At 39.4% G+C, this 9705-nt stretch overlaps 1 pseudogene; it reads right to left on the bottom strand.

Annotated features, from left to right (window-relative positions):
- Positions 1–729: 729 nt before the first annotated feature.
- On the bottom strand, positions 730–1390 carry LOC103207031 (annotated as a pseudogene).
- Between the last annotated feature and the right edge of the window lie 8315 nt (positions 1391–9705).

The following is a 9705-nucleotide window of genomic DNA, read 5'->3' as shown; positions in this document are numbered from 1 at the left end:
CCCCTCCTTAGGTTGCCGAGGCAGGAAGAGAAATTCTCTGACCCAGTTTCACTCTTCGATCTTACGACAGAAGTGTCTCTGACTACTATACTCCTTGCAATCTGGTTATTATGCATCTTGAAGAGCTTATGATTTATGAGAAACTGATGTCCTACAATGGAGATAAAATACAAATTTAATCAGGGACAATGCAAACAATCTTATTACAGAACACAAAAACCAAAAACAAACTCTCTGCCATCTAATAAATTCTGACCCAGCAACTCCGACTGGGCTTCCGAGGCTGTAAATCTTTACGGGAGTAGAATGCCTCATCTTCCTTCCTCGCGAAGCAGCTAAAGTGTTTGAACCCCAAACTTTTGATCAGCAGCCAAGTGCCTTATGCACTACACCATTAGAACTCCTGTGGAAAGGGGAAAATGTAAAATATCTTAATATAATATAAATGTGTGAAATCAACAATCTATTAAGTGAAAAATTTAAATATTATTAATATGAGAATGAATCAACAAACATGAGTAAATAGCTAAATACATAAATAAGAAAGTAGGACAGTTTTCTCTTAGGGACTGATGTCCCTGCTGTTGTTTTTCCCATACACTTGCTGAATACTACGGACAAATTAATTTCTGAGTTCAATAAATTCAGTGATTAAACAGAAACAAGAGTCTTCTGAAATGACCAGAAACATGCGAAGATGTGTTAAGGCACATCGGATTAAGAGTCAAGTCAAGATGAACCCAGGTCCCCATTCTTTCTTCTAAATCTTGATTCCAAGGTTGTTGATGAAGAGAAGGTTCTCCTGATTTCCCCTCTGACCACTTCCCAAGCACAGTCACTGTATTTCTTCTCTTTCAGATGGAGATGGATTCCATAGAAGTAACTCTTCACAGCCAGTAGAGGGCCCTCAATTACCAGGACAGATTCTTCCTCTCCTATTGCCTGCACCAAACAGTTCTCCAGGTTTTCTGTCTGTAGATGGAGTGCATTTTGGAGTTGGTTCAGGAGGGTCATGCTCCAAACAACAGAGGCACCCTCTGTGTGGAAGAGGTCGGAGATCTGTTGGAGCATCTCCTGGAGGACAGACATGGCCTGGGCCTTGTTCTGCTGGCTGCCATCCACCTCCTCCTGGGGGAATCGGAAGTTCTTTCTGTCATCGAGACAGAAAGAAAGGGAGAGTCATTTGACCCAAAAGCACAAAAGTCTTCCTACTATCACAGACATGGTTGGGAGGCAGATCACAGCCCAGGGATGGAACAGTGCCATAGCTGAGCACCATCAGGACAGTCAATAGAGAGACAGCAGGGCCATTGGGAGAATTGAGAATGCTGCTGGCCTGACTGAGCTGGTTGTTGGGTTGAACCTTGGACCATAGGTTCTCTGAAAACATTCTTTCTATAATGGCTTTTACATAGGGAACAGAATACTTTCATTTTCTGAACATTCCTCTAAACTTTACTTCCACTGTTTTGTTTCATTTACATATTCCTCACATGGCCTGAGAAGATGTTGTCACTTAATTTTTGCCAAAGAAGATTAATTTTCAGCAATCTCATTACTAGGTATATATCATAAAGAAGTGAGAGCTAGGACAAGAACAAATATATGCACATCTATGTTCGTCACAGCACTATTTACAATAGCAAAAAGATGGAAACAACCCAGTGCCCATCAACAGAAGAATCGATAACCAAACTATGGTATATATACAAAATAGAATACTATGCAACACTAAAGAATAATGTCGAATCTGCAAAACACTGCATAATGTGAATGAACTTGGAGGACATTATGCTGAGTGAAATAAGTCAATCACAGAAGGACAAATATTGTATTAGTTCATTATTGTAAAAAGTCAAAGAAAGGTTTATATATGGAAGAAAACTTTTTTTGTTGGTTACCAGGGGTGAGAGGGGAAAAGAGGGAACACTGCAAAACAAACAAACAAACAAACAAACAAAAACATGAAGCTTAATTTTCCCAGTACATTTCAGATATAAAATTCAAATGAGTATTTATCAGTGAAATGGGAAACATCATTATCCTAAAGTGAGCAGTGTATTCCATATGTAAACACATACAGATACTTATTTACACAGAGGCCCTTCATGGTGTTGAGAACAAACTTTTAGCTCTAAATCTGAGCTCTCTTTTTACCCTCCTTACTTTATATAGAAAGTCAGTATCCTTTAGCCCTATGGATTTTTGTGTTGTGTTAAGGATTTCCCAGATGATCTTTGGAAAATAAGCTCTTTGGAACCAAGAACTAGGTTTCATTCTGTGTTTTATTCATCGCTGAAGCTAATGATTATTAGTAAAAAAGCTTCTCAGACTTTTCTATTCCTTCTAGAATACATTCCTCTGGGTCCATGCCATTTTGCATTCCTCGGACCACAAGATTAGGACTATACTACCCACTGCCTTTTCTTTCTACCATTTCCTTACTGGATGTGTAGAGTTGTCCTCTGAATGTGCCAACACCCGTAGCAGAACTCCTAGCCCTTTTCAGATGCTTGTAACTGTGGAGTTTCTAATTCTAAGATAACTTTCTTTTTTGCCATTCTCCAGAACTACCTCACTCACAAAGCAGTTATCACAGCAGGTAACACCCTTTCCTCTAGAGTAACAGAGTGTCCTCAAGTGTAACTCTCCAGGAGTCCCTCTCTGAGAGCCACTCACTACATCCAGGTGACTTTATAACTCCTTCACTGGGGAAGGGTTGGTTTTTTGTTGTCAAAATCATTTAATCCTTCCTAATCCTTACCTCTGTTCCTAGAGCATTTGTGTGAAGGACCCAAATTCTCAGGGGTGAGTTCTTTCTCTTATCCATGTACCTAGGTGTGAAATATGTCCATAGACTTCAGATGCTGATAGTAAAAGTTTGTCTTGACTCCACAGGTAGAGGAATTCTTTAATTGTAATCCTTTTACCATTAGTCTAATATATTTGATTTTGCCATGTACATCTTTTATTTTTTGCTTCTTTTACTTAAACTGTTGAACAGAAGTTATGCTCTAATTTTATGAGCTGAACACAGGGGATTCAATAATGAAATTGTCTCACTGTAGAAGCTTATGTTCCAGACTGTAGTGGCTTTCAGTTGTTCTTTGGTCAGTGTGATTGTTTTATGCTTCTTTGTTAGTCCACCTCTGTTGGTCTCTGAAAGTTCAGGGCCATGAGGCTCAGGTTGTTATGTGGGGAGAAGTACCCTTCTTTTCTTGACTAGTTTGTCATTTTTTATCCTTAGTTTTTGTAGCATATAGATAAATGTTGCAGTTTACTGGGTAAAGTTAGTCTTTATGCTCTGGCATTTCTTTCTGTTGCATCTTGAGGTTAATACAAATGAGAGGAAGTGAAAGACAAGTAAGCTGTATCAATTTGCTCTGCAATTTTGAAGATACTGGATTTTTGTTTCTCATTACAACATTCCTGGAAAGCAAAAGTTGATAGTTGTTTGTGGGCAAAAGAAAACAACTCTAAGTCTGATGTCACAGAAGTGAAAAAAGGAAGTAGCTTTTTAGGAGACAAAAGGACAAAAGTGTAAGTTAACAAAATGTAATGCAGCAGCACCTAGGACTAGGGGCCATGACAGAGGGGAAGAGTGAAGGCCAGTATTGAAGTCAACAAAGTCCTCTGCCAGAGGCTCAAAGGCACAAATGAACAGGCTTCAGTGTTGCAAAACCGGTATCTGACTTTTCATTCATTTAATGCAGATGTGATCAGCTCTGATGAGAGAGAGGAGATGTCACCCCAACTACCTCACAAGAGACTAACAACCACAACCCCAATTGTTAGAACACAAATCCTGTCTGGCAGGATAATGGATACTAGCCATTACCTGAGCACCCTACCTAGTTTATGAATCCAATCTGCTGATGAAAAGATTGTTTTGAGAAACATGAAGTAAAAAAAAAAAAAAAAGAAAGAAAGGAATTGCATTATCTCAAACATTCTGCTCTTTAATCTAGCTAAAAATGATGATCATATTAAAACATAATAACACAAATTTTATTGCATGCTCACTGTGGACCAAGTATTGTTCTAAAATCTTTTAAAAATATAGATTTAATTCTGTCAACAACCTACATGATTTAACCTTATTTACAAAACTTTTCAAAGCACTAGTGGCACAAAAGTTAAGTGCTCAGCTGCTAACCAGTAGGTCAATGGTTTCAATAGGTTAGTTACTCCATGAGAAAAAAAAGACCTGGTGGGTGATCTGCTCCCATAAAGATTGTTGTTGTTGTTACGTACCATCAAGTCAGACCTGACTCATAGCGACCTCTGCTTGGGTTTCTGAGGCAGTATCACTATGGTAGTAGATTGCCCCATCTTCCTTCCGAGGAGTGGCTGGTGGGTTTGAACTGCCAGCCTTCTGGTTAGCAGTTAAGTGCCTTAGGCACTACACTACCAGAGCTCCCCCCATAAAGATTACAGCCTAGGAAACCCTAAGCTGGGGCAGTTCTACTCTGTCATACAGGGTTTCTGTGAATCAGAAGTGACTCAACAGTGCACACAACAACAACAATGTAAAAGTTTTTGGAGAGAAATATAAATCTGGTGGAATGAACTATTTCAAAAGTATCAAAGATCTAAGGTAAAACCTTAGGGGGAGTTAAAATGAAAAAATCCATTGAAGGAAGTGAAAGATACAAATGGAATTGGGATTCATGAGTGCAGGAGAGACGGGGGTATTGAATCAGTAGCACAGGGAGCTTGTGATGACAAAGAATTCTGAGTTACCACAAATGTCCAAGGGTTTCTGTCTGTTGTTTTGTAGGACAGCAGGGGATGTAGTAGTGTGAGTGAATTTAACTAAGTACTAAGAAAAAATAGGCAAAATATCTTTTAAATAGTTATTAAAGAATACCTTTTTGGATGTTAAAAAATTGCCTAAAAGTTAATGAGGGACTGCAACATCAAGGTGTGTTTCTCACAATGTAGCAATTTCTCTTTAATACTTTAAAAAAAGTTAATGAGTCCTTTCAGTAACGAAATATATGAACTTAATTAACTCATCAACTACGGACTCCTGTAAATATTTATTTTTGACTCTTGAATGTTCTTGTCAGCTTAAGAATAAATAAGAAGCATCTAACAATTTCCACTCCAACAATAGCCCAGGTATATGGCCATGGTTTATCTCCTTAGATCCTCATTGATTCCACAGCAGACTTTCTTCAGTTCTAATCTGCTGCTCTCATTAATAAGGACTACAATTTGTTTTCTTACCTTCGCTCAGACTGACTTTCTGTTGTCCACTGATAAAGCCCACTAAAGAATCTCTTCTCCTTATCTGTCCAGCAACTTGTTGAGTTGTGAGTGCTGAAAAGGTCTTTGGTATAACTAAGATGGAAGAATATCAAGCACTTCCTATATGGAAGCACTGAATGTCTTTACAGGATTATTTACAGAGGAGAGTCTGGCTTTAATTCTGAAATCAGCTGTTCTGTTTAGGATGATTATTTTTGTCACCTCATTCTAGTAAAAAAAAAAATCATAAAATTACAGGACTGAAATAAACATACCATTAAAATTAGCTTTTCATTCTGTTGTACATAGGGTTCCTATGAGTCAGAGCTGACATGATAGCACCTAACAACAACAAAGGAGCTCTGGTAACATAGTGCCTAAGGCACTTGACTGCTAACCAGAAGGCTGGCAGTTCAAACCCACCAGCTACTCCTTGGAAGGTTGGGCAATCTACTTTCGTAGTGATACTGCCTCGGAAACCAAAGGAGGGGTCACTATGGGTCAGGTCCGACTCGATGGCACGTAACAACAACAACAATAACAATAACAAAATTAGCAAGACTTTATCTCACATGTTTTGCAAAAGTTATCATAAGGGACCAATCCCTGTGGATAGATATCATCATTGGTAAAGTAGAGGGTGAGTGAAAAAGAGGAAGACCCTCAATGGGATGGGCTGGCATAGTGGCTGCATCAAGAAGCTCAAACACAGGAACAATTGTGAGGATAGTTCAGGACTGGGAGGTGTCTCATTCTGTTGGACATGGGGTCCATATGTGCTAGAACCACTTGATGGCACATAAACAGAAAAAAAAACAAAAAAAAAAATAGCATTAGTTGATGAAATGTAAAAAGTATTATTTTTATCAGAAATAAGATTGATTAAATAACTTTAGATCTATAAAGTTCAAATGGCCAGAGATCGATCTCTGAGAAAGATTCCTAGAAAGAGGAGAGAGCCAGATGGGGATCTTGGAATTTAAAAGATACAGGAAACCTGTCTCTCACACACGCACGCACACACACACACACACACACACACAAAGCTAGAAATATACCTATAATGCAAGCAACATTTCTGAAATATTCAAAACAGAAATGGGCACAAACATGAAGATTGTGAGAAAAGAGGTTGAGATTCCCTGTGAGACAGCTTTTCTTAAACTTTTTGGTTCAGTAACCCTTTATACTCTGAACAATTATTGAGGACCCTACGGGGCGTTGTACATGGATAATACTATCATATTTCCCACATGACAAATTGAAACTGAGAAACTTTTTATAAGATTACACAAACACATATTCTATTAGCTATTAAAGCACTAGAAATTGTGATTCTCTATCACATACTTTGTGGCTTCTAGAAAAGTCCATCGGACACTTACGACAGAATGATAACGGAAAAAAATCTTAGTATTATAACAAAAATTGTTCGATCTCATGGACCTGCAAAAATTTTTTTAATGGCTCCCTGACCACATTTTTAGGAAGAAAACTATTAGGAAATGGAAAGCTTTTTCACATTTAAATGAACATGGAACATAGAGATACAATCTGTGAGATTATATAGATTCTAGAAAACAACAGAATTAACAACTGGTAAAGGTAATAATTTTTAAAGAAACTAAAAGCATTATCATTGACCTTCTTTCTCTCTTCTTTCTAATGGTGGCATTAATTTTATGTAACAATAAAAAGCCAAGGATACTTTTGGTATTAACAAATAATGCCTCAAAATAGATGCTTTCCCCACATATTGTCTGTATGAGGAATATATATTCTCTATGTTTTTTAGAAGAAGCTCTGGTGGCACAGTGCCTGAAGCATTCAACAGCTCACCAGAAGGTTAGCAGTTCAAAGCCACCAGCTGCTCCCCAGAAGGAAGATGGGGTAATCTACTTCTATAAGGATTTACTGCCTCAGAAAGCCAGTGGGGGTCGCTATGAGTTGGAATTGACTCAATGGCAGTGAGTTTTGGTTTGGTTATGTTTCTTAGGGATAAGCTTTCAAAAGTGATATTATGTTGACTTTGCAAACATTTACCAAACTCTGAAATCAAAACCCTGTCATGCTTAGACATTGGACTCCCTGTTTATGTGCCCCACACATACATACAACCCAGGCAGTCATAGAGACACATGGAGCATTTCCCTGCTGTCCAAGGATTGCACACTCACAATCCATGTGTGACAACGGCCCTCATATTTGGGCAGTCATCACACTGTCTAGAGCCCTGGACAGCTATATGGGGAGCTGATTTGGGGACCTAAGGCCATCAGTACAGGATAAAGGCAGCTTGCGTAGCATGGAATACAAGAACTGAGCTCATGGTGAGTCTTTCAAAAGGATCCATGGGAGTTTCCTTTTAAAGGGCAAGTAATTACATTTTGTTTACATGTTTGTTTGATTTTTAAAGACTCCATCATCCACCCACAGGCTTCATGATTATCTGGCACAGGCTGAGGTGGAATAGCCCATTAGCTATTTTAGTGGAGAACTGTTTGTTATTTATATAGGTTTGATGCTCTTGTTTGGTATTTTGGACTCTAATCTCCAGGAATGGTTCCAAACTTTACATGTTGCCTACTCACACTGTGTGCCAACTAGAAAGAAAAGCAGGAAAAATGATCCATCAGTGTCCTAAATTAAATCAATTAATTTTCACAAAGGCTTTGGTTGCCATTAGGAATTGTGATCCTGCAATGTCCATTTCTAACAGCTGTGGTGCTGGAAGTGTTCTGCTCCACTTGTTGCTAAGTGTACTCAAATACCTAGTGTCTCTTTTGTACAGGTTGTTTCATTTTTTTTTTTTTTTTTTAATCTAGCCTGCATCACGCTACTGACTTAAGAGATTTCTTGGATTGCATTGACCTCATGAGTAATTTTCCCTGGGTTGCAATGACTTGCTGGGTTCTATGAGAGAAACACAAGTTGGCAGCTGACAGCCCAGAATAAATGGGCCCTGCTTTCTCCTTCCTTTGAGCTATAGCTATTGTTACATCGTTGTAGTAGGGTTATTCCCTCCTTTCCAAAATGCTTCATCAGGAGAAAAAAAAAAAAAAAAACCTCTTACATCCGAGTTTTATAAAAACCTAGAGATTTCACTTTAAATGTGTAGCTTTCTACATGAAAAATTGACAATCAGAAATCATGAACAAAAACTGCACAGTGCAGGTTGATGAAACATGAAAGAGGAGATCAGCAAATAATTCATTTTCTCTCTGTCTCTGTCTCTCTCTTTGTCTCTTTTTCTCCCCCTACCCCACCCTTTTATACACTCTTTCAACTATAGTACTCCAAATCTTTCAGATATTTATACAAATCACCATTTCCTGAATTTGGTAGTTCAGTTTGTATGTCAACATGGCTGGACCTGGTTGAGTGGCTGTGCAGCTGGGCAGCTGTATGGTAGATAGCATCCCCCATGATGAGACTGGTAATCAACTCCACGGTGGAATCTCCTGTGAGCAGCTGAGTAGCTGCCTTAGGGATGTGGTCTGCTTCCTGTATATAAGAAGAAGCCTTGAGGAATGGTCTCTAGCTTATGGCATGCTTGGATCCTGCCTGTAGCTGTGTCATTGTTCAGCAGGCTGCTATGTTCTGCTGACCTTGGGACTTACAATGGACTTAAATTAATGGCCTTCCATGTGGTTTGGTAACATCAGGACTGTGCCTTTTTACTTGTCAACCTTGGGCTTGTCAGGCTTAGCAGCCAGCAGCTGTCTGAATGAAGAAACTCCTCTAGCTCCAGTGGGCTGGGAGCAGGAGGCAGAGCTGGACCCCATGGTTGAGGGGCTTCCACTCAGCCCCTAGGGCCTGGCATTTTTAACTTGGACTTAAAGCTTCCAAGCTGTAAGAGAATACACTTCTGTTTGTTCAAGCCATCCCATTTGTGGTATATTTCTGTCAGAGTGGCACTAGGTAACCAGAACACTGAGTGATTATAAAAATCAGAGTTACTACCTACAATATGAAGGGTGACTATGTTTCAGTGTTCACCAGGACAATTTCTAGAATTCCATTTTTTAGTTCATCATGTTTCTGCAGTCAGTTACTTAGACACATAGGAGAGTTCACTAATCTGACATGTTGTTGTTAGGTGCCATTGAGTCGTCTTCGACTCATAGCGACCCCATGCACAGCAGAATGAAACACAGCCCAGTCCAGCACCAGCTCCGTGATCCTTGCTATACTTGAGCCCATCACCGCAGCCACTGTGTCAATCCATCTCGTAGAGAGTCTTCCCCTCTTTTGTCGACCCTCCACCTTACCAAGCATGACATCCTTCTCCAGGGAATGGTCCCTTCTCACAACAGGACCAAAGTAGGTCAGATGAAGTCTGATCATTCTCTCCTCCAAGGAGCATTCTGGCTGCACTTCCTCCAGGACAGATTTGTTAGTTCTTTTAGCAGTTCATGGTACTTTTACTTTCAGCATTCTTTGCCAGCACCG

Source organism: Orycteropus afer, unplaced genomic scaffold (assembly GCF_000298275.1).
Source record: "Orycteropus afer afer isolate SDZICR_OR568_19922 unplaced genomic scaffold, OryAfe1.0 scaffold00345, whole genome shotgun sequence".
In the NCBI taxonomy this organism is placed as follows: Eukaryota; Metazoa; Chordata; class Mammalia; order Tubulidentata; family Orycteropodidae; genus Orycteropus; species Orycteropus afer.
The sequence above is the reverse complement of the archived record's forward strand: the minus strand, read 5'-3'. Positions and strand labels throughout refer to the sequence as shown.